Raw genomic sequence first — 27,211 nt, 5'->3', positions numbered from 1 at the left:
TTTGTTTTAAAGTTGTAAAACTTTTTCCAATAGTTGAAAAATAAATGATATAATTTTTATCTATATTCAGTCACAAAATTTGTTTATGTTGTTAAATTTAAGGGGAGTGGCATGCCTACGAAGATTTAGAATGACCAAATTATTATTCTTTTGTAGTTCACATTAGTGCATCACACCATGGTTTAATTTAGAATTTGGAAATGTGTTGAAGCTTTTGGAGTGAATCAGTCCTAACAAAAAGTGTCAGGTCTCCTCTGGTCAAATTAATTTTCTTGAGAATGACTAAACTTGTGTTTCTAATCTATTCTCTACTTCTTAGAGACCTAGTACTGAATTGATAAAAATGATCACCTTTAAAAATGAAAAATCTTATAAGAATTAAGTTATTAAGTAATTGATTTATAATCATATTAATTATATGAATGGTCTTTCTAGATTATTAAATTAGCACATTCCTTATTGATATTTGTTGGCCTCTGTCTATCTCTCATTAGCATACCTCTTCTGTATTATATTTTCTGTCCCCTAAATTTTTGGAAGTATCTTAAACATTACTGCATTTATATTTTGAACTGAGTAGCCAAATTGTGTAGTGGAAACAATTGTCACTCTGAATCCACGTGGCATAGGTCCTACGAATAATGGATAATATTTATAAAGCTCATTTTTAAGTTATTTTATGCCACAGAAGAATAATCATACCTTTGGAAATATGGTATTTGAACTCTCTCTGTTAGGGCTCAACATTTACAGGGAATATGGTCAAACCACATGCAGGTTTTTAAATTATCAAACAAATGTGCTCAAATTCATTTTAATGATAGAAAGTAAACTGCATGCTTTTAATTTCTAGTAGATAAGTATGTCATATAGAATATATTTTGTTCATCATCTGTTCTGTTATCTTAAAAATAAACAATTTGCTTTTTTGCAACGGGTTTGCTGCCAGAACACAGGTGTCACAAAAACCACCACTACTAAATCAAAGCCAAAATGGGAGAGGAAAAGCCTCACATCAATATTGTGGTCATTAGACACATAGATTCCAGCAAGTCTATCACTACTGGCCATCTGATCTACAAATGTGGTGGGATTGACAAAAGAACCATTGAAAATTTGAGAAGGAGGTTGCTGAGATGGGCAAGGGCTCCTTCAAGAATGCCTGGGTCTTGGATAAACTTAAAGCTGAACGTGAGCGTGGTATGACCATTGATATCTCCCTGTGGAAACTTGAGACCAGCAAGTATTATGTGACCATCATCAATGCCCCAGGACACAGAGACTTTATCAAAAACATGATTACAGGCACATCTCAGGCTGACTGTGCTGTCCTGGTTGTTGCTGCTGGTGTTGGTGAATTTGAAGCAGGTATCTCCAAGAATGGGCACACCCGTGAGCATGTCCTTCTGGCTTACACACTGGATGTGAAACAGCTAATTGTTGGTGTTAACAAAAGTGATTCCACTGAGCCACCCTACAGCCAGAAGAGATACGAGGAAATTGTTAAAGAAGTCAGCACCTACATTAAGAAGAATGGCTACAACCCTGACACAGTAGCATTCGTGCCAATTTCTGGTTGGAATGGCGACAACATGCTGGAGCCAAGTGCTAACATGCCTTGGTTCAAGGGATGAAAAGTCACCCGTAAAGATGGCAATGTCAGCGGAACCTCACTGCTTGAAGCTCTGGATTGCATCCTGCCACCAACTCGTCCAAATGACAAGCCTCTGTGTCTGCCTCTCCAGGATGTCTATAAAATTGGTGGTATTGATACTGTCCCTGTGGGTCTAGTGGAGACTGGTGTTCTCAAACCCGGCATGGTGGTCACCTTTGCTCCAGTCAACGTTACAACTGAAGTAAAGTCTGTTGAAATGCACCATGAAGCTTTGAGTGAAGCTCTTCCTGGGGACAACATGGGCTTCAATGTCAAGAACGTGTCTGTCAAAGATGTTCATCATGGCAATGTGGCTGGTGACAGCAAAAATGACCCACCAATGGAAACAGCTGGCTTCACAGCTCAGGTGATTTTCCTGAACCATCCAGGCCAAATCAGTGCTGGATATGCTACTGTTCTGGATTGTCACACAGCCCCTATTGCTTACAAATTTGCTGAGCTGAAGGAGAAGATCGATCGTCGTTCTGGGAAAAAGCTGTAAAATGGCCCAAAGTTTTTGAAATCTGGTGATGCTGCCATCGTTGATATGGTTCCTATTGAGAGCTTCTCTGACTATCCTCCTCTGGGCCGCTTTGCTGTTTGTGACATGAGACAGACAGTTGCTGTGGGTGTCATCAAAGCAGTGGACAAGAAGGCAGCTGGAGCTGGCCAAGTCACTAAGTCTGCCCAGAAAGCTCATAAGGCTGAACGAATATTATCCCCAACACCTGTCACCCCAGTCTTAATCAGTGGTGGAAGAACAGTCTCAGAACTGTTTGTCTCAATCGGCCATTTAAGTTTAATAGTAAAGGACTGGTTAATGATTACAATGCGTCGTAAAACCTTCATAAGGAAAGGAGAATTTTGTGGACCATTTGGTTTTGTGTGTGCGTGTGGAGTTAAGTTATTAGTTTTTAAAATCAATACTTTTTAATGGAAACAACTTGACCAAAATCTGTCACAGAATTTCTGAGAGCCATTAAAACAAAGTTTAATGAGAAAAATAAATAAATAAATAATTTATTGACCCACAACTATATACTATCTATTAGCTTTGTTTCTCTTTATAGAATTGTCTATGTGAACATTTTTCAAATTTCTCTTCTCCATTTTTTAAAAATGACTTCAGTTGTGATTTTTGTCACAACTGCATACATTTTTTCTATTCTTAAAGTCTTACTGGGAGATCCAAGATGGTGGAGGAGTAAGTGGAAGCTACACTAACCAATCTGGACTTACAACTTCATTGTGGAGAAATCATCTGGAATAACCAACTAAACACTAGCTAGAGAGAAGTCTTATAACCATGGAAGACAGAGAAGGCCACTTCATCACAATGTGGCTGGTAAGAAGTGCGGAGACACGGAAGGGTTGGCTGGGCTCATATGGGTGGCAGCTGAAGGGACTGAGAAACAGCTCAGCAGCCGGGGGTTTTTCTTGAGAAGGGCAGGATCTAAACTCCCAGCTGGGCTTCCCAGCCTACAGCAACAGAGTGGTAAGTAAAAGACTATCCAGCTGCAGAGGTGGATTTAATGGTGGGCACACTGGGCACATGCCCTGGGCCCTGAGTTCTGAAGGGCCCTGCAAAACCCCAACTTTACACTTTTTTCTAATGACACTAAGTTTGGTTTCACATGTGCAATTTTAATTATGTACAAGTTTACAATCAGCGATAAAACATGATAGTATGTTTATATTCGCTTATTTTCATTATAGACCTAAATGTAAAATGAAAAAAATGAATTTCATTACGATGCTGCATACTATACACATACTATGCTGCATAGGCCCTGCGCGGCTGCGCTACTGCTTATGGGAACAACAGAATCATATTTGCTACTTTGTACTTACAAAGGTTCTCCTGCAGTGCAGATTTACGATATACGCAAATACATGGGGATGTGAATTAGTTTGTGAATAAGTACTTGTTTCATTTACGGTTTTAAAAATAGTTTTCTGTGCATATAAATAAATATTCAGGTAAGTTGAAATTATATTAAGATAAAATTAATTCCTATTGTTACATCGGTGCCTGGATTTTTGTAGTTTATGAATAATTTTTTAATTTTAATCATTAATTTATTGCACTATAATGAAAAATCTCTTCTTTAGTATTCTAATCATTCAGACTATTAAATTTTATAATTTTCTTTTCATTGGTAGCTAGAAAAAATGAAACATCAAAACTTTGTAATTATTATGCTATTAACTATATTATACATATATTATACTTAAATATATTCAAATTAATAGTATATAATATTTTGTATTTATTTAAAAATATGGTTAACATGTATTTTGATTTTCCCTGTCTCTCTCTTTTTTTAGGGGCCCAATATTTTCTTCTGTGCCCAGGGCCTCAACTAACCTTAATCCACCCCTGTCCAGCTGTGAAAAGTGAAAAACCACAGGGTTTTTTGCTGGCCTGAAAGAAAGAGCTGGAGACAAAGAGCTCTTAAATGGATCATGTGTGAAGATATTTTGGCACCCACTTATCCTGGGCTCAAGCAGAGGGAGGGCAGAGAAGACTAGAGACACTTCAAGAGAATTTGAGGTGGTGGCTTTGAGAGAAGAACTGAGGGAGCAGCTGACTGGGTCCCAGTCCTGACTCATTCCCCATATTGCAGGCAGACCATTCCCCTCCAAGTGGCATCAGCCTGAGGGGAAACAAAAGCCCTGCATGCAGGAATTAATCTGCTCCATCCTTGGTGTTTAAGCCTGATGGCTGATCACAGATTGAATAGATTAACAACTAAAGGAGACAGACAAAGGCAGTAGGTCTCTGGTAGTCTTCAGCAGGCTGCCTAGGTTTAGACTAGTACATGATATGACACCACAAGGGACAGATCCAGGAAGCGCAGATCAATCTAAGAAGCAGCAACAAACAGGAAGAGTCACAAAAATGGGGAGACAGAGAAACAACCCCTCATCAAAAGGAAAGGAGGAATGCCCAGGAAGAGTGCTAAATGAAATAGAGGAAAGCAAACTATCAGACATGGAATTCAAAACATGGATTATAGGGAAGCTCAATGAGTTCAGCGAGCTCAAAGAAAACTACAAAGAACTCCAGTGAAACTACAAGGAACTTACTGAGAATTACACCTGCATGCAAAAGGACATAGAACTATCGATTAGAGCCAGAAGGAAATGAAGAATACAACTTCTGAATTGAAGGAGACAGTACAAGGAATTAAAAGCAGGTAGAGGAAGCAGAAAATTGGGTGAGCAAACTGGAGGACAACGTAGAAAAAAATTCCCAGACAGTACTACAAAACAAAAAAAGACTGAAAAAGAATGAAGAGGTTTTAAGAGAGCTGCAGGACAACATAAAATATAATAATATCCATATCATAGGAATACCAGAAGGAGAAGAAGAGGCGCAAGGGATAGAAAACCTGTTTGAAAAAGTAATGACAGACAACTTTCTTAACTTGATGAGAGAAAAAGTCACGCAAGTCCAGGAAGCACAGAGGGTCCCAATGAAGATAAACCCAAACAGGCCCACTCCAACACACATCATAATTAAAATGCCAACATTCAAAAACAAAGATAGAGTGTCAAAAGCAGCAAGAGAAACAGCTAAGAACATACAAGAAAGCTCCAATAAGGCTATCATCAGATTTCTCAGCAGAAACACTACAAGCCAGAAGGGAATGGCAAAAAATATTTCAAGAAATGAAAAACAAAGGCCTACAACTAAGACTACTCTACCCATCAAGGCTCTCACTCAAAATGGAAGGTGAAATAAAGAGTTACCTGGAAAAAAAAAGGCTAAAAGAATACATCTCCACCAAAGCAGCATTGCAATAGATGCTAAAGGGTCTGATTTAAGAAGATGAAGAAACAAAGTGAGACAGAGAGGAATACAAGTACAAAGGGGAAAAAAGACAATGAATAAGTACCTATCAATAATATCAAAATAACATATGCATTTCTATGTTCATAGCAGCACTATTTACAATAGCCAAGTGCTGGACACAACCTAAGTGCCCATCTGTAGATGGGTGGATCAAAAAACTGTGGTACATCTACACAATGGAGTACTATGTAGCAGAAAGAAAGAAGGGACTCCTACCATTTGCAACAACATGGATGGAACTGGAGAGAATTTTGCTTAGCAAAATAAGTCAGGTAATGAAAGACAAATACCATATGATATCAAATAAAACAGGAAACTAATGAACAACACAAACAAATAAGAAAAACTAAACCAGAGGCATGTAAACAAGGAGCAGACTAACAGTGACAAGGGGGGAGGGAAGAAGGAGAAAAATGGAATAGAAAGGGGAAAGGTCTAGTCAAAGAACATGTACAAATGACTCATGGGCATGGATGATGGGGTTGGGATTGTGGGAGAATGGGTGGGCTGGGTGGGGGGAAAATGGGACAACTGTAATAGAAAAACAAACAAACAAAAATCTTCAGTGGAAAAAGAAATGAAAGCAATGAAAGCAAATTAAATAAACAAATGAGCCAGCAAGTCCCCCTACACCCCCCCTAAAAAAAAACTCCACATGTAGAAAAGTGAACAAAAGAAAATGTAAAGTACGGAAATGCAATTTTACTGAATATTAGAAGGATAAGGATTTTCCTTTACACTATATACTTTCCTTCCTACCTGATCCCCCCAGAACTTGGCATTCTGAAGGAATAAGTAATGATATAAGGTTCTTTGAGTAAAACTAATATGACCAATTATTAATAGAGTTTTTGTTGACCAAGACTTTGTCTGGAATGTCATGTCTAAAAGAGGAATGCCTGGGCTCTGGTTGTTACGAAAAAGCCTTAAGGAACTGGGGTTGACTTTAAAAGGTAATAAAAGTCCACGAGAAATAAGACCTGGTACCTTGGTTGGTTGTGCAGTTCGTGGCAATCTTTCTAAGGAAGGAATGAAGGATGCTTTCCTGAAAGGTGGCTAGAAGGAACCTTAAGGCACAGTGGAAAACCTGAATGACTTGGAAAAGACAGATGTTTACAAGCAAAGTTGAATGGCAGGTATGTGGCTCAGCTTCTGTGCCCTGAAGGGCAAACTGAAGGTCACTCTAAAGGTTTCTTGTGTAAGTTCCAGCAAAGCAGACATAAAGATCATATGTGATCATTTGCTGCTCTTGTTGTGTTTATGCAAACGAACAGGATAAATTAAAACTGGACCTAATGCAGTCCATTTAATGACAAGGAGGTCAATCTTAAGGAGAAAAATTGCATTTCAAGGAAAATCACAATGTTCAGTGGTAGACTATAAACTAGTGTAGCTAACTGTCTTTAAAGTTTATTTTCATTTAAAGTTTGTTTTCTTTTGAAAGTTAAACTAAGTCTGTGACATCATCAAAGATGCTTAATTTACAGGCAAGAAAAATATCAAATGCCTTGCAACTGGATGTCTTCCCAATAAGACAGTCTCACAGATCTAGAGATGGGTTTGTGGGTTATGTTGCATAAATTAACATGTGTTCTCTTTTCATAGGACATAAGCCTATGATCTCATTACTTGCATGATCATACATATAGGTCTCACTTAGTCCTGATTTTATCACTGCCTCCTGAGACTCAATGGTTTGGCTGAACTATATGGTTAGGTTGGTAAATAATGGGGTGGTCTATTGGCTTCACTTTAAAACTGGTTTCTCTTTTCTATTCTAATGGCTTGGACATTAAGGGCCCAAGATCTGAGGGGGGAAACCTAAAATATTTCCCTCAGCCCAAACTAAGTATAGTGGACAAAAGGGCTTTGGACAGCTTTGATGTGCCTTGCACACCTTCTTCCAAATAAGTTTTTTTTTTTTTTTCCTAACGTAGGACATTGAAAAATTAATCCCTGTCTTTTGCAATCTAGTGGTTATGGATTGAATGGTGCCTTTTAATGCTGTTGCCAACTGTGTTGCCCCCAGAATATAACAAGGATGCCAGCTTGTTTAACCGAGCATGCTTTTATCCGGGGACAGTCAACTGACTTGGAGTCTGCAAGATTCTTCCCTGTGTGGTAAGGCCACCCTCTCCTCCACCCACTCTCACCCCCACACACAGTTATTAGAGATTTCTGGACCCAAGGGCAGGTAAGACGGTGACCATGTCCAGCTTGAAGCAGCTAGAGGAGCACAAGACATTTGCCCATTGTCCTTTATTGAATTATAACAGGTCTTAAGTCTGAGAGGGAGGAATTGTTACAGAGTAGGTGCCCCCCCCAAATTAATTACTTAATTAATTAAAAATAAACAAAAATACATATATAAAGCAACAAAAAAACGTCTTACTCATGCAATATCCATTTAACCTGATCCAAGATTATTTCTTAATTCTCATCAGTCAACATTAACTCAGATGATTATTTTCTTCTACCTAAACCTATACCTCCAAACCCCTACCTTTTCAGTTGCCCCAGCTCCTCAGCCAGTTTTGCTGCTTTCTTCTCATGTCATCACTGTGGTCAGCATAAACCAGGTCTCAATCTCTGCCAATCTTTCTTCTCTAGCTCTTCTCTCTTTTGAGGTTCTCATCAAGTGCCATGTCTTTAAATACTATCTCCATGCTGATGATCCCTTAACTTATATCTCCAACTGATAGCTTGTTGAAACCTCTAATTACTATAGCCAAATGCTCAACTCAATTATTTCCTTGGATCTCTAAAGTGAATTTCAAATTTACTCCATCCAAAAACAAATAACTTTTCACCTTTATCATACTTGATTTCTTGATTTTTGCACATATTAATAAATCACAATATCATTCTTCCACTTGCTTAGGACAAAAACCCAAAGACACATAATTCTCTCATATTCTACATCTAAACCATGTGCAAAAGCTTCTGCCTCCTTACTAATTACACATCTCAACTCAACCACTATTTAATTCTCAACACTACCATCCAAATACTGTTTCATATCTTACCTGAATAGTTGCTGTTTTTCTGCTTTTACTGCTTCCATCTTTAACCTACAAGTCTCCAGTTGGCATGGAAAGCAATTGCAGCTGATCCTGAGCAATAGAATTTTTTTTTAATAAATACAGTAGGCCCTTTTTCATCCACAGTTTTCAGAATGAAAGATTCAACAGTACTTTTGCATTCCCAGCTGCAGCTTCCCAACTGCAGGTGGAAAATACTACTTTCAATATGTGGTTGGTTGAATCTGCAGATGCAAAGAGCAGACAGTAAACTTTTAGAGGGTCAAAAGTTATATCCAGATTTTCAGCTGAGCAAGGGGTTGGGCTCCCTAACCACCAAGTTGTTGAAGGGTCAGCTGTATATACAAATATGTCAGATTAAGTCACTTCTCCATTGCATACCCTAGGATTGCATTGCATCTTTAATCCAAAGTATTATGATACCTAAAATCCAGCATCCTAATGTGGCCTTAAAGATACTACATAATGGGACCTACCTAATGCTTCCCTTCTGCAATGCCCTATTCTTCTTCAGTCACACTGGAATTCCTGTGTCACACTCTAGATTTGAAATGATGTTCTCCCAGACAATTATTTAGTCTAGACCTTTGTTTAATTCATTTATCTCAGTATCATGAGAGGCATTCCATTCACTTTGTGTAAAAAGATCAAATGCAAATCTATATAAATCACTATATTTTTATACCTGAAACTATTATAATATTGTGTTCAACTTTACTTTAATAAAAGTTAAAAAGCAAAGCAAATGCCACAAAGTTGTAACTATTTACTATTACCTGCCTACCAAAAATTATTTTACCTGGAATTATTTAAGATTTTGAAGATGTTTATATATATATTACATGCACTGACTAGTGCTTCTCAGGTTGTCATGTGAAGAGCTTCCAGAGGTGAGGGCCAATTTAACTTCCTTCTTTTATCCAAGACAATTGACATATGGCATGTATGAGAGAAGACACTGACAAATATCATTTCTCTCTAGATAGCCCAAATCCATATCCTGATAAAATTAGAGCTTGTGCTATAAAATGACATTTCACAACACCAAATCTCTTTATGCAATTCATAAGGTAACTAAGATGTATCATTGACATTCTTCATAGCTAAATGTTTACTTTTATTACATTAGTTTTAAAAATAGTAACATGTCATGTTATGTCTTACATGAATGGCACAGAAGTTCATGCTATCATTTCAAAAACCAAGGCTTACAAATAACAAGTATATGGAGGAGGAGAGAAAGGAGGGTCATATTAGGCTCATTTAACAGTATTCCATTCAAGCATGCTTCACTTCCTCTCAGGCCATGGTTATAAAGACGGTCCCTGCTGAATTGAGATCTACACATCACTTATTATATCTAGAGGTAGAGACAGTTAATTATTTTACATTCCCCTTGCTGCGCTCTCAATCAAATGATACAGATAATTAGTAATTCTAATAAAAACTTGAGCTTGAAAAATTTAAAAGACTTAATTTTAATATGTTTACATCATGTTGAAAATTCCTAAAGTTTTAAGGCAAGCCCTATCAATACATAGTCAGACTTGGCCTTGCTGTTTTTACAAACTGATCCAGGGTAAACTGTCCAATCTTTGAAATTAGGTTTTAGATCTCTAACAGAGGTTAATGTTCTGTTTTCTAGTTTTATAACCTATAAGATGGAAGTATTTTGTTAATAGAATAAAGGTCAGAAGTCAATAGAAAAACGACAAAAAATGAGTTTTGTAACTATTGTTTTATAACCTGAACATATTGATTTATAGTTTAGAATTAGATAAATGATAATTACAAAATATTGAGGTTAAGTTGTTTATAGTAATGCATGTCTCAGGAAAAAAAATGTAAGGATACAATTATAAGGTAATCCTTAAATTACTTAAAATATAGTACACCTTCTAAAGAAGAGATAGCGTGCAAATTAAAATTTGTTAGAATAGCATGCTTGCATTTCATTAAATATAAGAGCACTATTTTCAATGCAGGGTGGAAGGATTTCTGATCAAATAAATTGCCAACATAAAGCGTTGCCTTGGATAATTCAATGCCAATTAAAAATTTTAAGCATTTATGAATTCCTACAGTAAATAAGTGGGTTTAACTTTGGTTAAATTGGAATTTCCAAAAATCCTTTTATTATAGCATATATTCAAAGAACACCTATTTTATCAAGTACAATATCTCTGTAGCAGGATACAGTTTGGTAAAGAGGAGTAAAGCTATGATTTTTTTCTTTAATTTCTTCTAAATATATTAACTATGGTAATTATCCCAAAAATTTAACTTATTTTTATCATGATGGCAGAAAACAAGCACATTGTTAAGAATTTTTATCACCCTTTTTAACATAAAAAAGCTTTGTTTCATTTTATTCCACTTATTCTATGGGTTTTTGATATTTCTGTTGAATTGTTTCATTCTTACCTATGATTTTACGCTAAAATACAGCATGATAAAAATTAGAAGCACAATGTAAAGCTATTTTTATCAACTCATGCCGTTAAATTTTTATCAATGACTTAAAGTCACAGTTATTGATTGAATATTGGTTATGCATGTTGGTTAATTTTTAGTGATTTTGGACTTATAAAAATAAAATCCAGAATGAACAGTTGGGGAAAGCTTCACATAAAATGTATAATCTCTTTCAGCCTATTCTATTTTTAGGTTATCCTAAATTATTCTCCTGGTAATTACACATCTCATGATTTTTCATTGCTAATAATTGCACCATATTTTGAATACTCAAATTGTGGATTTTTTTTTGTTACTTTTTGTTTACTGCATTGCTTATTTATTAATACAACATGAAGAAGCTGTCCACACTATTGTTGAAGAAAAATGAATTATGAAGGTATAAACACATTTATCCTTTCTTTCAAAAAAGTGGATATATTAAGTTCTTGCTACATATGTTTGTAATGTGAAATGTGGGGGTTCCACTGTGAGAACATTAACCTTTCTGGCCATATGGTCATTATATATGCATTAAGAAAAGCAGATTTAGAGCTTTTGTTTATATGTGGTAGTGAGAATTAGGACAGAAATCAAATGTGAAAGTGGTTGGGAGCAGAGGTGACCTAAGTTCTAGAACTTCCATTTGGAGGAGATCCTTTAGCAGTTCGATGGTTTGGAGGAGGTTAACTTACCATAAGACAGAGCCTATGTTGTATTATTCTGTAAAATGAATGTAGACATGAGTCCCAGTACATGACTTTATAACTGTAAGAACACTGATAATAGAAACTGTTGCCTAGCTTGTAAATCCTACAATTCTGATTGTGCCATTGAATACCTACCTACTGGAATGGGGAGAAACCTATATTTGTAATTTGATTTCATACTACCACATATATTGCATTCTGGGCTAGATAGACTGGACACTACAACACTTGATTTTTTTTTTTTTCATGATTTCATTCATTATTTTTATTTTATTTTTCAATTATAGTTTACATTTGTATCACTTGATATTTTTAAGCTTTAAAGCTCAGCTACACAAATTTTTAGGTTGATGTAATCTTACAGCTGTGTGACAAGAAATTAGCATTCATATATGCCTTGTTTCTTTTTAATATTTTAATTTTTTACACCTCTGTTTAAATTATTATATTATGACCTTTTCTGAATGGCAAGCAAGGTCAAAGAGCAGATAATCTTTTGTGCTCTAAAAGAAATAGATAGGACAAATATAATTATTTCAGACTGTTGACCTTTCAATAATTCAATCCTGAATTTTAAGTTCGACACAGAGTTGTCAGAATTGGCCATTTACGTTAGTGCCTGTAGGCTCACAGGTGAAAACACCTGCAAATGCATACTCTTGAATTCTAACAAAATGAGCAGCCATTTAGAGAGTTTTCTAGGTTTTCTTGATAGATAAATCTGGTTTTGAATTAAAATGTAAGGGAAGAATGAGAAATAAAGAAAGGCAAAATCATGCAATGACTTTAAAAGAAAAGAGATGAGAAAAGGGTGGTTTTAGTAACAACTTAAAATGCAAATGAGTATTGAGTGGCAAACAGGAACTGATAAGAAATGCTGAAAAACAGCATATTTTACTGGGGAGTGGGGGTAGGGGGATAGTAGAGGCTGGTGGCAATAACAAAAGGAAAAATGCTTTAATTTAAATATATGGACTATTTTAAAACTCTAATCTGTGATTATTGTTTCAGAGCTTTCTCCTGTACTTGCTTTTACTGACATTAGTCACAGCCTCTCTCTTATGTTTATCACCCCAATGAAAATGGTTTTGTAATAGTTTTACGTGAAAGTAAACCTTAATAATTGTTTTTAAAAATCTCTGCAATATATTAAGTCTTTCTTTTTTTTTTTTTTTTTTTTTATTAAAATACTGAGTTTATTTCACATGTATATCTTTGTCTCCCCACCATTTCCACTTGTCTGACCGCCACTACGACTATGTCCCACCATAACATTCCATACATACTTAAAACCAAGCGAGGGTGGAGTTCCATCTTTAAAAACTAAACAGGCATTTTGGACAACACATTCTTGGCAATGGAACCTGGACAACATTTATCAGACACGGCAGGGAAAGTTCTCACTCTGCATTATAAAAAGGACAGCCAGATATCAACTGTTACAGAAATGAAATAAGACGGAAAATTTTAACAAACTGTTTAAACTATTTTCTTAAAGAGACTTCCTCCACTGCCAGAGGTCTTGAATAGCCTCCTGGTCAGTCATCCGGAAGCAATTCTTCACATAATTGATGAATTTGGCTTCCACTTTGGGAAGTGAACCACCTTTTTCTATACTTGCTTGCATTTTTGCTTTTATGTCTTCTACAGAACTAGGTCCTTTTGGTGTTTTAGGAGTTTTTTCCTGTTTTTTGAAGGATTCTTGACCTTTTGATCTTGGTGTTGACGGTTTTGAGTCTTTTCCATTCTGGTTTGATTTTTGTGCATTTTTGGCTGGAGTATCTCGTATAGATTTCTTTACTGGAGCTTTTTCTTCAGCTTCCTCATCCTCGAAATCATCATCATCATCATCTTCATCATCATCGTCGTCCTCGTCATCCTCATCATCATCTTCATCGGCAGCAAGTTTTACTTTTTTCTGTGGGACCTTGCTGCCACCTCCGGGGGCGGAGCGCTTCCCGGACATACTCAGGAGCTTCACATCCTCCTCCTCTTCGTCTTCTGACTCTGCATCTTCCTCCACAGCTACTAAGTGCTGCCCGCTAACATGCACAGGCCCTGAGCCGCACTTCAACCGCAAGACCACAGGTGGGGTTATTTCAAAGCCGCCAAGGGAAACCGTGGGCTGCACAGACATTTTCAGGGTCGCCAGGGTCACTTTAATGGGACTGCCTTCGTAATTCATGGCCTCTGCTTCCACAATGTGCAGCTCGTCCTTTGCCCCGGCCCCTAAACTGACCGTTCGTAAGGATAATTGGTGCTCATTTTCATCATTATCCACCTTAAAGTGATAATCTTTGTCAGCTTTGAGTTCACAACCGAAGAGATAGTTCTGGGGCCTCAGAGGGCTCATGTCCATGTCCATAGAATCTTCCATGGGGTGGTAGCACGCACTTAGGTGGGAGAGAACGCGGACGGAGATAAATGACTTCTGCTCCGCAGAACAGACACGCAGGACGGAATCGCACCAGGGTTAAGTCTTTCTTTATACCTCCATCCAGGGAAAATTGCTGTTGGCATTCAAAGAACATCTACTAATTTTTTAAATTATTTTAAATCTGTATATTTTAAATTTATGGAATTAACATATACTGTATAATTCTTTTGTCATGTAAAATGTATCTTATTTTTTTACATGTCAAGTCAAATTGATTTGTAGCAATTTTCCATTTTATGAATATAAATGTATTTAATCCATTTCATTACATTAAAATTTTCTGCTTCTATAAACATTGTTGCAATTAATATATAGTATGAGCATGTCAAGGAGTTACTAAATTATTTCTTGGGATGAATTCCCAGAAGTAGAATGCTGGGTCAATGATTATGCATACGTTATATAACTATGCACATTTACCTAGTGCCTTCTAGAAATTTAATACCATAGTCTTTCTTGCAGTCTTTTAGATTATCTGTTACTTAATAACCTCCTGAACAATGAAAGTTTTCATATATATTTAATATCACTCATCTTTCATAATTATTCTCACTATTATGAAGAATTTTGTATATGTTGGGCACGTATCCTGTTTTCCACTTAGATTGCAAACATTTTCCTCTTTTCCTGCTGTATTTTGTCTTGTCTTAATTTGTTTTATTTGTCTTTATTTTGTACAGAAGCTTTTAAATTTTATATCGATAAATTTATCAACCTTATATGATCTTGGTATTATACTTAAAATGCTTTCCTGCATTTCTAATTTAGACATACAAAACCATACAGTTTGACATTAAACAAAAACAATCATTTACATAACAGAAGACATGATGAATAAAGAAAAAGTTATGAATAAAGGGGACACTTTAGCAATATGTATAACAAAAGATTATATGTAATATATGTAATAATATTTTTAAATTTTTTGAAAAAATAATAATACAATTTTTTTCTAAAATGCTAAAATTATTGCAAATTAAGTTACACATCAAAAACACAAATTTCTGATATACATATGTACATTATACACAGTGCTAATCTTTACTAATATGTCATTATTCACCTACCTGATTATATAAAATATCAATAAGGTTTAGTATTGGCAAAGAAGCATTTCATCAGTAATTTTTATCTTATTTAATGTTAAATTATATTAAAAGAACAAATAATGAATAAAACAATTTGATTACACTTATTTAAATTGAAATTGTATATAAGTTTGACTCAAATAAGCAACTTCTAGCTACTTTTCCACAAAAATATACATGCACATTTGCATGACTATATTCATTTTAGCATTGGTATGATAAAAAGATATGCAGAGACAGAGTAGGAGAGTGAGAAAGCGACAGAGAGAGTTAGTTCTCCATATTTATTAATAGTTGCAAATGACAGAAACTGACTCAAACAAGATAAACTAACTCAAATTAAGGTAAAATGAATATATTCTACATTCTGTGGCTATTCAGAGATAGTTCTGGTACTAGAGAGATGTCCAGCATTATATTCAAGTAATACTATCACTTTCTCTCTACCTTATAGTTTATTATTTGTGTTGGTTCTAGGTTGACTTTCATTAATTAGTGACAGCATAGTTGTCATTTATTTCTGGCTCAGTTTTCAATCCAGCACAAATATAAACCTTTTTATTAACAATAAAATAAAACACTTTGAACTGTATTACACTGTACAAAAATCATATTATTTGCCCATCCCTAAACCATACATTGTGGCTGGAAAGAATTAAAAACCTACTTAATTAGGTATGAGACACATGACCACCTCTGGAGAGAGCAGGAGTAGGTACATCCAGTCCATTTAGACTGAGGTGGTGGCTCAAAAATATTGAAAGAATAGGAGCAACAGATGCTGGAAACACAAAGATACATGTGTTATATAATGAGTTATATCAGGTGAGAACAATACAGTTCACAGAATGATATAATTATATATTGGTTTATAAAAAGTAAACAATAGGTAAAGATTTCCTTAAAATATACAGGTGTAAAAATAGATATACATTTTTTTTAAGTGTAACACAATAGTGAATATTGGTTGCCTTTGGAGAAGGTTGATAATTTGAATAAGGTCTTTTAGTATTATTTAATATTTTTCTGAAAGTGTAAATTTTTACAAGTGATAGGTAATACTTATTGAAATTTTATTTTTAATTACAAGCTATATATAAAAATATGAGTATATTTTAAATATATACTACATATATGAGAATATATATGCATATATAAATATCAGTCATTATTTTGAATCATTGCATATTATACTATATTATTATACTTCACATAAATATATAAAAAATAATAAACTGTATTTTGTGTTCATTTATTTTATATTAAAATTTCAATTTTTCATATTTATAATGGCCAGTGTTCTTCAATTCTTCAACTACTTATAAATTTCATGTTTTATTGAAAACTTAAATTTATACAGAAATTATATATAAGACATTAATACAGCCTTATTATTTTCCAAATTGTTAGTAAACTTTTGCTATAAAAGAGGTTATTCAATTATTCTATTTTTCCACCAAATAGAAAGGCCATTTTATTATTACAGTAATTTGAGTGTAATAATTTGTTTGTGAGATATATATTCTGCCCTACTAGTCTAACTATCCTGATCTCAGACCTATTTAAATGGCTTAAGAGCTTTTTCAGTCTCAAATTTATATAAATCCATTTGCAATTTAGAAGAAATGTGAAGTACAAACATTCCCAAACCCAGAACTACTCTATTTTGATCAAATTAGATTTATGAATTATGTTAAGAAAATCAGTTTCTTTATAATAGTGACTACACTCTCTATAAGAACAGACTTTCTCTTGTTTAAATAACTTTTCTTAAGGCTCTTAATTTGTTTCATAGTTTTATTGACACATAATTTCTCATTATGGTATTAAGATCCCAGGGCATTTTATGTTTTCTAAACTTTGCATAAATGCAACACTATTTCCACTTCCATTTATAACCAGTTATAACTAGAATATAGGGTAGCGAATGATTTTTTGTTTTAGTAATATTATTTTATTGTTTGTGTATTATATTTTTAAGGTATTATTGAAATAAACTCTATCAACTTCAATTTCATCCATCTAAAGTGGTTTTTGAGTATATTCACATGTCATACAAATGTCACTATGACTAATTAGATATGCCTGGTTTTCTTCACTTAAAATATTTCCAAGTTCCATCCAGGTTGTACCATGAGTTATCATTTCTTATTTTTATAGCTGTATAATGTTCCATTATATGGATATACCAAATTTTGTTTATCCACTTTGCTGGATATTTGGATGGTTTTCACTTTTTGCCCATTTTAAGGTTAGAAGGGGCTGGAGTTGGGTCTTTCATTAACTGTCTTTTTCCCCTGTATTCTTTTCATTGGAAGCTCGGCTGTTGCTGACTCTAGAGGGACTGCATCTCCCAGGATTTGCCAATCCCTAAAGGTAGCAAACAGTTTGCAATTTACCATCTTTTCAAATGCAAACCAACCAATCCAGAGCCCATACTCCAAACCATCTTCTTTATAGGACTCTTATATTCTAGGCCACTGACCACTAACCTAATTATCCCAGGGCTGGGTATCAAACAACTGGAAAAGCTTTATGTCCCCAAAGTCCACTGAAATTATTCAAACTCATCTGCTTACCTTGCTGGGCTCATCCTTCTCATGGAGCTCATAATAAAGGCTCTTGTATGACCTCAACCTCCCGCATGACCTCCTGCTTCCTTGTATAAATTCTTTTGATGTGGGGCACCCCCTCTACTTTCACACAGTAAGTAGCAAATGAGAACCATCTCTTCTTCTGTTGACCTTACTATTTACTTCAAACTTTCTCTTAATAAATTATATTTTAAATCAGGCATATCCTTTCCCCATTTCTGTTAGGCTCTGGTAAAATAGATTTTATTGAGGGCAAATCTTATTAAGAGAAGGATAATGATTTAGGTGTATTTCAAAATAGCTACTGTACCCCTTCTCTTGATAGAAGTATGGGAAGATTTTTCTCCAAATTTTGCTCTGAGACCCTGGCAAGGTTCCTAAGAGTAAACCTCATAAAAGTATAGAGAGCACCGATGGGTAGGCACCTCCAGCATTATTAATTCTCAAATTTTTCCACACTGTGCTTCTAGCTATTCATCAATTACAGGTTAAGTTGTCCTACCCATACACTGGCTCCAGCAGTGGTTTCATGTAAGCTACAATTGTATGTGTCGGCCTGACTATCAAATTTTGGAGACAGACATCTGCCGTGTAATTTCAATTCTCTGGTGAACCGAAGAAGAGTAATTAATTTTTAGTTTGTTCACTGTCTTATAGTGAAGTTGCTCAAAAAATGTCAACTAAGTTCTTGATTTTCTTTCTCTATCTCTTATCTGTCTCCTTTAACTCTGCATACTGGTTTCATAATCATTCTGCAGGTGGGCTCTTCCACAGTGGTATAAGACCTTATCACTCCTAGCCCCACATTACATCATCTAACTTTAAAAAAATGTAAAAAGGAAGATATAAAATGTCTATTTTCCAGTTCTGGGGTTAAGAGGGATCAGGATAATGTTTTCTCTTTTCATTCTTTATAGAAATTACCATCACCAAGAGACAGAGTGCTCTAATTGGTCAAGTTGGTTCACGGACACTCTTTGTGTTGGTTGGAAGCTTACTGTGAATTATCAGTCTTCTCTCAGAGATATGAACATGGAGAAGAGGTTTCCAAATGAAAAGATCCTGTGTAAGACAGAGCAACATAACCTCTAAAAGAAATACAGAAATTATGAAACTACTTTCACTAATTCCTTTAATGCATCATTGCTATATTTTGAGGTTGCATTTATTTGTTACCTGAGAAGATAATACAGCAATTTACACAGTATTACTATCATATTCCAGTCAGGGCACATCAGAGAAGGAAAACTCTGACTCCAAAAAACCTCCGCTGCCTTGCGGCATACCTCTTCAGGGGAAAGGCTAAGGGAGTAAACCCCGACAGAAAATCCGGAGCCGGAGTCCCTAAGGCGGTTTGACGTTATAGTCAACACCAGCAAATCCTGCGGCGCACCTGAAGCCAAGCTGTATTGACTCCGTCTTTCCCTTGGACCCTTCAGCTGAGAAGAGAGGGGGGGTCTGCTGCATGGGCAACAGCAGACCCTCCATATCACCCTGCCCAGGCTCTGTAGCTTCAGCGTCATCGCAAGATGTCGATTCAACACGGGAGGAGACAGATACTACCATGTCACTCCCGAGTCGGACTGCACAGCCATTCTCGGCGGTGCAGATAGACTCTTAAGAAGCTACACCATCGTCTCTCGAGACGGACGGCTGCCGACGATGACGACTATCACTGTAATGTAAACAATAAAAAAATGCACGTTTTTATATGTTCTCAAATTCTAAGATTGATATTAGGAATGGCAAACATTATTAAATTTGAAAATAAATGGTTATTTTTACATCTGCCATGTATTGCATTTCAGCCTTCTCATGTGTGCTCTAGAATAATAAAATATATTTCAAAATGACTTAAACTTATGGTTTTATCATTCTAGTATTTATGTACAGGTGACAATAATGTACTAAACATTTAACACTAGTGCACCACTTTAGATTTTATAGGTTGAGGTTTAGTAAGAGTTTAAATACTTTTATACAAATAATAAAATGATTTCAAACAAAGAGAATTACTTTACCATTTTTTAGGTTAAAATGATATCTAAAGATTATTTTTCTTCATTATATTGGCTATTTAAAAATTATCTGCTGAGTATCTTTTTTATAGGCTCTAAGGTTTGGGGAAGTATGAGGAAGGAAAAGTGTCTAAAATCCTATGTCACAGACTAGTCAACCCATTACACCATAAAAAAATGATATTCAAAAAATATTTAGATATTTTCATGTTCAAAATTTAATAACGAAAGAACTTTTTTAGATTATATAAGCCAATTCTCCCTTGATCCTCATTTTAGATTAAAAGAAATCTAGTTTTAGATTTAAAAAATGAAAAAGTTAGAGCTTCAGTGATTAGCTTTTAGGGAAGGTGGGTTATAACAATTTTATAAATAACATTTGGATGGTTAAATTTTAGGACTACACAGGGTTTAAATATAATTGAGTTTCTCTTCTTCTTAAAGTGGTTATGTGAATAATGAGATTGGTATTTGTGGTTCCCTCATGGTCAAAGGGTTACAAAAGTGGGCCACAGTGAATCAGAGTGATTTAATCTTTTGCCCAAGCTCAATTAGACCACATATATATGAACATTTCCAATGTTAAAAGTTATTGACATTCTTATAAATGAGTGTGATGTCTACTCATTGATGTGATAGCTAAAATAGGCTATTCTAAAACACCCATTGAACTTTCATTTTGTCTGATTGAAATTGAGATTATAGTTAAGATCCATTGACTTGTTCTCAGTATAACATTTATTTAATATAGTAAAACAAATTCTTAGTATAATTCTTGTGCAAATATAATTTCACAGTCTTTGTCCCCAGTTTCTGGGATGAAGCCTCCTGATCTTAGGAATTTCTGCATTTTGGAGGAGTGTGTTTGTTATTTATGGTGGGCTTCTTTGATCACACTTGAATTTATGCTAATGGTGACTCCTGTAGGGGACTGATTGATTTAAAATGGAGCTGCCCATAATAGAAAGGCTAGCCATGTGATCAGATGGTTGTGATTTTGAGTAACATGGTATCAATTTAATCTGTTGCAAAGAAATGGGGACTGAAGTTTCAGTTCAGTAATATACCCAATTATTTAATCAATCATGCTTATGTAATAAAGCACAGTAAAAACTGTTGTCGTGTGAAGGTCAGGTATGCTTCCTGTTTGGAGAGAGAGATTGATATTTCAGAAAGTCATCCTGTCTCCTACCTGAGGATTCATCTTGGTTCCAAGGGAAAAGGACACAGAAGGTCCAAGTGTGGGGTCTTCTCAGACCTTGTAGTATAAGCCACTAATAATCATGTCCTGATTTTTTTTTGTGTGCTTTATGTTAAAAAAAAAAAAAAAAAAACTAACCTTATTCTAATATGTATAAAGTTGCAATTAATGACATCATTAAAATCAGAAATTTTATATAAGTTTTGGATATATTACATTAATCAGAAACTTTAACAGTGTCCATTGTCAAAGATAAGACTATATAGCTCATTTTCTATTAAGAAAAAATGGATTGTTTTATTTCAATAGGAAGTTAGAATTAGAAGACATAGTTAAATATCTTAATTTTGTGGCACTATTCCATGGGTATAAATATATATTTGTTAATCATAGTAACATAATAAGTTCCCAATGATATACCACAAGTAATGAATAAAAGAATAAAAGTAATTTCTATGCTTTAAATGACTACTGCACAAAGTATTGTATATATATGAAGGAATTATCCTCCAACAAAAGCCTTTCACCTGACAGCCAATTTTCTTAATATAATTGTCAGCATTTGCAAGTTGGAATATTTTGCAGAAATACACGAAACTCCAAATTGTTTTTAAAGAATTTTAAGATCAGGAAAAATGGGCCAAATTCTTTCACACACATAAAGTCAATGAATGCACTGATGTAGATAACAGTGTCATCTTATAGATTACATTCTTTTTAACATTTTCCAAGACATACCCCACTCTATCCAAACTCTGAAGCTAGATGTCAATCGTCATTTATTATCTGTTTGCTCCACACTGCTCTGCTTCACCCTCACCTGTTTGGCCTTTTAGACACTGGTGTCTTTGATACACAAGGTGCTAAGGAAGGGGAGCAGAGCGTGTAGTAAGAATCATGCACCCTGGAAGCTACAATGGTGCACTGGCTCTCATTGCAAAGAGTATATCCCTATCAGAAAGTCTTTTCAAGACAAGATATGAAAGTCAACCAGTGAGACATATTTAAGCTTTGGGAAATAAGTAAAGAAAAAATATAATCCCTGATTACCTAGTGAAGAATGAAACTGTGTGCTTCTAATGTACTCCAAGCTGTGCATGAAAAGCTCCAGGTGACAAGAAGGATAGTATTGTTAAAGTGTTGTGAATGAGAGCCCTTCAGAATCTTCCTTATCAATTTACTTTTAAACAGTTTCTTCTTTCTTGCCTCAGTATGAAGTGTCAATTCTGGTATTTTTAGAATTTCTTTTGCCCTTGAATGGTTACCCCAATAGGCATTTTTGAAAAAATAGTACATTTAGAAGTTTTATGTAATTGCAACCTGAGGTCCGCTAGCACTGAGAGGAGCTTTCTGGTTAGAATGCCTTGCTGTTTGCACAGAAAAAAAAACCTGTGGTTCACTGTTTGTCTGATACTTCAATTACTTGGCTATAATCACATACTAAATCAGATATTGATTTCCTAGGTATTCAAATTATACCCCTAATTGCAAGCACCAGTAAAAAGAGTTTTTAAATAAAATTATTTTAAATAATATACAATTTTGTGTAACGGGTTTGTTCTCATTTGAGGGTATACATTCATGTATTTTAAAGCTATATTATAAAGCGCTAATACAGGGATACTTTTTAAAGCATATTTAGGCTTTTTCTTGTAAGAAGTGTTCTTTTTATTGGAATATAAAAGGAAAGGTATATAGTGATTAGAAGAGCAGGACATTCAAGGAAGTAGTTATATTTTTCTTTTCTTTTTTAAGCAGCATATTTATTATTTTTGTGACATAAAGATTTGTGATTCTAGAATCAGTAGGTGTATTTAAAATATAAAAATAGTATTAGCAAATTAATGGAAGTTTGACTTATGTGGCATTGTTATCAAACTATTTTGTTTCTTAATATATTATGGACATAACAGGAAAATATATTTAATGTGGTACCTATTTGAAAATGATCAACTATATTAGTTAGATTTCATAATTAGTGTGTAAATATTCCTATTCACTTTTTTTTTTTTTACTGGCAGCAACATCAAAAAATTTGACTAGCCACTCACAAATTTGGCTCTGATTTTTTCTCCACCAAATAAACTATATTATTGTCCTATATGTTTCAAAAGCTGAGGAACAAAATTAATGGTCCTAAAGTAAAAAGAAAAAAAATTTTTCCCCAATTGTTCTTATAGGTTGGGATAGCTAAGTACATTCCAATATGTTCAAGGCAATTAAATGAACTATTCTTGTCTGCGAAGAGTTTAGGTTAAATCCTTAGTACATTCTATTACTGCCTTGTCCAGAAATAAGGTCCCCCTATCTTTTTCCTCTCCTCCAACTAAACAAGACACTGTGAGAAATCTGAAATAAGTGACTGAAAGTTTGCCTTACTTTCTCTAATGGCCATAGGTATAAAAGAAAAAAGCACGTACATAGTTGAATATTTAATACTTACATTTTGTGTCAGTTGTTATTTTCTTTTTTTTTAAACTCTTTTTTAAAACAAATTTATTTATTTATTTATTTATTTATTTATTTATTTATTTTAGAGAGGGGAAAAGAGAAAGAGAGGGAGAGAAACATCACTGTGTGGTTGCCTGTCACGTGCCCCCAAATGGGGACCTGACATGCAACCTAGTCATGTACCCTGACTGGGAATCGAACCAGTGACACTTGGTTCACAGGCCAACACTCAATCCACTGAGCTACAGCAGCCAGGGCTAGTTACTATTTTCTTAAGGATTTGCTCCATCCATCAGAATTATTTATTTTAAAATGTGGTCACCATCTTTATCTTGATACATATCCTATATTTTCATTGATTAAGCAATAATGGAAATCAGGATTATATTTATTATTCCATTTCTGAGTCTTCCATTAAATATTTCATACATAATCAATATAATTAATATGATTTAAAATAATGGTTTACACTATTTGTAAACATATCAAATATCAAATTGAATACATTGTCTCGACTTTATTAAAAACTCTTTGACATTTCTTTTTCCCTAAAAAGACATATTGACTATCATATAGCCAGGCAAGTAGAAACAATATTGTTGGTGTCTGTCATCTTAGGTTTTCTTATTATATAAAGCTGTGAATGATAAGTATTTAGAGAGAATACTAATTCTAGGGAGTAATTATTGAGAAATAATTCTATGCTTGGTTTTATATCATATTAATTTTTTCTCATTTAAAAAAACTATTTAGAACATGAAGAAAATTAAACCACTTGCACATCTGTTCACAGCATGTGTCTATGCAAGACACATGGGTTTCATATAAAAACATACAAAATCAAGTGTACAATGAAGTGAGTAGCAGCATCTTACTGACCAAGCTTAATTATATTTCAATCTCTCTTTTTTAATATAGCTTATAGATTTTATTTAGGAAAAGTACTATACAATTACCACAAAGTATCTGGAAGCAGAATAAAGTGTGTTAGAACTCAGTTACAATTTACCTATTTTCTGACCCTTAACAGATATGTAACTTTTAAATATCTGAGTTTCATATTCAATGAAATGATGATGATCATTAATCACATGAGCAGTTTTCAGCATTTGCTGACACAAAAAACTACCATTGATACTATCATTAGTGTCTTTCAGTTTATAACTTAAAATTTTTTAAATTACTTTCAAAACATCACTTTGTACAGTGAGCAGACTATTAAAGACACTCAGTAAATATTTTTGTAATGACCAAAAGAATTAGAGTCAAAAAGAATTAGTGTAAAAAAGAATGGTTGTAGGTTGAATTATGACCATCCACTCCCCCCCGCCCCCCCAAAAATAAGGCATGCTCTATCCCTAATCCCTGGTACCTGTAAAAGTGACCTTATTTAGAAATAGGATTTTGCAGGTGCAATAAAGTTATGATGTGGTCATACCAAGTTAGGCTGGGCCTTAAATCCAATATGACTGGTGTCCTTGTTTAAAAAAGAGAGAGAGAGGCCACAGAGACATAAGAGAGACACACAGGGAGAATCACAGGTCAAGATGGAGGTAGAGATTGAAGTGATGAACCTACAAACAAAGGAACACCAAGTATTGCCTGCAAAAGCCAGAAGAAGGAAGAGGCAAGGAAAGATCTTCCCCAAGAGCTTTCAAATAGACTATGGTCTTGGGGACATTTGATTATTGACTTCTAGTCTCTAGAACTCTGAGAATAAAGTGCTATTTTTTTAAGCCACATGCTTTGTAGTCTTTGTTAAGGTAGCTCTCAGAAACAAACATAATGGGTCATATTTCATTATAATAAGTTATTTAAAATTTTAAAATAATCGTAAGTATTGTTTACCTTGTTCTGGGTGTTATTCAAATATGAAGGGGGACCCCAAAACACCTGGAATTATCTTCTGGAGGGTGAGCCCTTGCTAGGTGAGTGTTCTGGGAACCCACCTGTATCAGTCAGTGCACCAATTGGCATTGCTGTCAGAGGCTGTGCTTGGCTTCAGTGAATTTGTTTGGAAGGCTCTTTCAATGTGTTTGCCCATTTCATGACGGGTAATTTATGAACACACCTGTGCACACCATGCTGAGCGTTCAGCAGTTTCTGACCAAAACTGGCATGACCTCCATCTCCTACCCTCCTTATTCACCCCAAGTGACTTTTTTCTCCCTGAATGAAAAGGAAGTCTTCAAAGGGAAACGTTTGGCTAATGTGGGAGAGGTGAGACAAAAAGTGACAGAAATACTAAAAGGCATCAAAATCAAAGAATTCAAAAACTGTGTTGAGCAGTGGAAAAAAGGCTTGATACGTGTGTTGCATCATATGGAGAGTACTTTGATGGTGACTGAAGTTTAAACACGTAAGAATAAATACGCAATTTTTATAAATAAATTCCGTTTTTTTACTACTTTTATTTACTATTTTTTATTCAACAATTTTACAGGTGTAACTTTTTATTTGTTTGACAAGTTTGCTTACTAGTATATATTTGAATAAAGAAGATAGAATACTGACAATCTTCTCTTCCTAAATCTGATGTATACAATCCATATAAGCAGAGGGTTGGCATTATCTATCACATGTGGATGCTAATTTCATCAATATCCTTGGCAGAGCTATTGGGAGCAGCCAGATCCATCTGAGAAATATAAGGGCTAATAGAGTTCTCCATTCCACGTGGGCATGCTGTTATATTGAGATCACCATTTTATGCTCAGTGGTGAATACAATGCCTGGAGCATACCTAGCTGGGACTTAGTTCTCTTAAAAGAATGAACAGATTTGGTAAGTTGACAGATGCTATAAATCCATAAAAAGTAATATACTTAATGAGATTCCCAAGAGTTTTGGGGGACAACTGCAAAGAAGAGGAATCCATCCCATGAAGAGGGTTTCACTCACTCATCTATCTGTATGATGCTCTGTAATTACTATGGGTTATGAAAGTTGTTATGCTGAAGATAGAAACAAACTGCAAATGATAGGAAAAGTAATGTAATACAGAAAAGATATAATCTATATGTAAACTGTTGTAATATAAAATCTTACATCACCTATTTCAGTTCCAGGTTGCTCATATTAAACAAAGGGTTAGGAACATATATAAATATTGACTTTTGTTCTCTTTGGGTTAATCCAGAAATTTCATGAACTGGGACTCATGGAGAAGGGGTACCCTGAGACACTGGCAGATTTTTTCAAAAATACTCCTTTTGTAGAGACTCATTTGCTTGATAAAATTTGAACTTTTTTTCCATTAAATTAAAAATAATTTTTTTGACTATGTTATAGTACTACACTTGCTTGTGGCTAAATATTGTAAGGTTATTTTATTGTTGATAAGATTGGCAAAACAAAATATGCATCTTTAGAGCTTACTAAGTAGGTAATGAAGAACTGGCATTCCAGTTCTGATACATAATCAGGGTGACTGCTACCTTCAACAGCACAGAAGCAATTAAGATGTGTAATTCAGGGAGCTATAAACAGTCTCTAAAACTAATTAGATGCCAAAGATAAATATTAGTTTTGTCAGTTAATCAAAGTAAATAATATTTTTATTGAAAATATACTAAAAAGTACCTGAGATGATTGCTGCTCACAAAGCAACTAGTATGTAGAAGAAAAAATTAGGAGAACTGGGCCATATGAATCTAAATGGGAACCACTTTGGCTGACACATTGAAATTATTCCTGCATGTCTA

The 27,211-nt window shown here is 34.6% G+C and overlaps 2 pseudogenes; one reads left to right on the top strand and one right to left on the bottom strand.

Annotated features, from left to right (window-relative positions):
* Positions 1–993: 993 nt before the first annotated feature.
* LOC150007485 (elongation factor 1-alpha 1 pseudogene) lies at positions 994–7,604 on the top strand (annotated as a pseudogene).
* Positions 7,605–12,895: 5,291 nt separating this feature from the next.
* On the bottom strand, positions 12,896–14,185 carry LOC150007484 (nucleophosmin pseudogene; annotated as a pseudogene).
* Positions 14,186–27,211: the final 13,026 nt, after the last annotated feature.

This window comes from Furipterus horrens, unplaced genomic scaffold (genome assembly GCF_987537825.1).
Source record: "Furipterus horrens unplaced genomic scaffold, mFurHor1.1.pri manual_scaffold_6, whole genome shotgun sequence".
In the NCBI taxonomy this organism is placed as follows: Eukaryota; Metazoa; Chordata; class Mammalia; order Chiroptera; family Furipteridae; genus Furipterus; species Furipterus horrens.
Note: the sequence above shows the minus strand (reverse complement) of the source record. Positions and strands in the feature narration are given on the sequence as shown.